General features: G+C 42.5%; 1 protein-coding gene across 1 annotated transcript in view; it reads left to right on the top strand.

The window, feature by feature from the left end:
• Window positions 1–2,284, top strand: part of FSTL5 (follistatin like 5) — an 813,440-nt gene that overhangs the window by 729,849 nt on the left and 81,307 nt on the right. The gene's annotated exons all lie outside the window — the stretch shown is intronic.

The following is a 2,284-nucleotide window of genomic DNA, read 5'->3' as shown; positions in this document are numbered from 1 at the left end:
ATATGGAGAAACCATATATAAAATCTAACCTGTCATCTGTCATGAATAAAATGCATAAAGAAAAAATTCAACATAACCACACAAGTATATTAAGAACATTAGACAACATATATCAAACTGTCAGGAAATTATACTTTGCTTTATACACCAGCATGGAGTATGTTTCACAAAATGAATAGAAATGGACAGCTTCAGGGGAAATAAAAATGACAATTGCCTTAATTGACTCTTAAAACTATCAGTTGAGTGAGTTACGTGCTTCTCTGTATTGGTTTATTGCCCCCTCCCCCGAAATATGGAGCAGTGTGTCATCATATCTTACCAAACTGTTTTTTGGTGGGAGAGGTGAAGGAGATAAGAAAGTACTTTTTCTGTATTTAAAATTTATGTTCAGAAACATAACAGTATAGGAATTACAGTAATTCATTTTCATGTCATGGTATGGAAGTTTGTCCTATGCTTCTATAATTTAGATGCATAAATATAGCCTTCAGATTATCTCTTTTTAATATGGCAATTTTCAAGCAAAAAAGAATCAGAATTTGCATATGCTCTTGTGGTGCAGTGATTACTTGATACGGCTCTTTTAGCTATGGTCTTTGTGATTGCCACAAGATAACTGGGTGGAACTCTAAAAACGTAAGGTACTTGTGGCCTACCAAGAGATTGGATAGTGTGAGTAATGTAAATGTTTTGGTTATTTCATGCCACTCTAACAGAAATACCACACATGGATGGCTTTAACAAACTTCTCTTACAGTTTTGGAGGCTGAAGTCAGAGTTCAAAATGCCAAGCTATAGGGGCTAAATGAAAGTCCCTAGATCTTGGGCTTCAGCCCTGCCTTTTGCTCCTGGCCCATTGAAGCTGGAGGCCTCTCTTCACTCAAGCAGCTGCTGGCATTTGAGTCTGACAAACCCAGGCCAGAGAGTAAATAGGTACTGTCCTGATATTTCCAAGCTACACAACGGGCCATTGATTTAAGTCCATTAAAAGTCCCAAGATCAGCAGACAACATGGCAGGCTGCTGAACGACTTGGCTATATGCAGGGTTCAAGCGTGCCAAAAGCTACAGACCATTCCTAAAACTTCTCCTTATATACTGGTAGCAGACCACATACCTATGGCAGCTACTAAGCTGCTCACAGCAGATTCCACCATGGAGTTGAATACCAGTCTCATCATGAGAAATACTACATCCAGCTGCTCAGCCACTCAAAACCAGCTAAGTTGACACAGGTTCTTAGCTACCACAGTAAAGAAGGTACATGATGCCTTTGTCGGGGTAAGACAATGGATATGAAGTATATGGAAATCTAAGATGGGGATTGGTTAGTTTGGTCATCCTGCTAGGCTTAAAATGAGCCGTCCTAGAAACAGAGTGGAGCATCTCACTGCCATCAAGAGGGAAGAACTGGAAGTGGTATGAAGTGCATCCCTAGACCCAAGATCACTGCCCTGGGCCTCTTTGCAAAGAGATGGCAGAGATGACTGGCAGAGATGACCAGCTGAGATGACCAGCAGAAATGACCAGCAGAGACACCAAAAGGCAGAAGACAGAGTGGAAGAGACAAGAAGAGGCATGAGACAGAGCAGTGGACTTGCAAGCCCATGAAGCAAGAAAAAATAAGTGCCTTTCAGCAGGGTGCTTGCTGTTGGAGTAGGCTACTGCTAGGTCACCCTATTGGCAGAGGTAAAAGAGCTTTGCAACTCTTTCCCAAGCAGGATAGAGGCCAACCTGAGAGGACAAGGACCAGAGAGGCATGCCTGAGGGCATAACAGAGGTGAGAGAATCCTGATGGATGAATTGTATGTAAGCACATGCCTGAATTTGAATTGCAGCCTGTTACTTCCCTAATAAACCCCATGATTGTGTGTATTGTTTGTGAGTTTTCTGTGGCCAGTGCAATTCTAATACACTAGAGAAGTAGTAAGTACAGTGGGAGGGACAATTGGTGTCAGAAATGGGCTGGAGGCTGGCAGCATGTCTGGCCTCACAGGATCAAGCCTTGGGCTGCTGCTAGTGATTCTGTCACCCCATCATGAGGTTGGAAGAGGTAAGAAGATGTCGTGCCCTTGTCCTTTTTGCAGCTATGAAAGTAGGAGGTAATTTAAATAATTGAGGCCACTACTCACCTGTCAGTTTGTCATACTTTCGTGGCTTATGTGCTTCTGTGAGCCTGGAGGCAATAAGATGTCGTGCCCTTGTCCTTTTTGCAGCTATGAAAGTAGGAGGTAATTTAAATAATTGAGGCCACTACTCACCTGTCAGTTTGTCATACTTTC

Source organism: Orycteropus afer, unplaced genomic scaffold (assembly GCF_000298275.1).
Source record: "Orycteropus afer afer isolate SDZICR_OR568_19922 unplaced genomic scaffold, OryAfe1.0 scaffold00535, whole genome shotgun sequence".
Taxonomy (NCBI): Eukaryota; Metazoa; Chordata; class Mammalia; order Tubulidentata; family Orycteropodidae; genus Orycteropus; species Orycteropus afer.
This window is presented reverse-complemented; position numbering and strand designations above follow the sequence as displayed.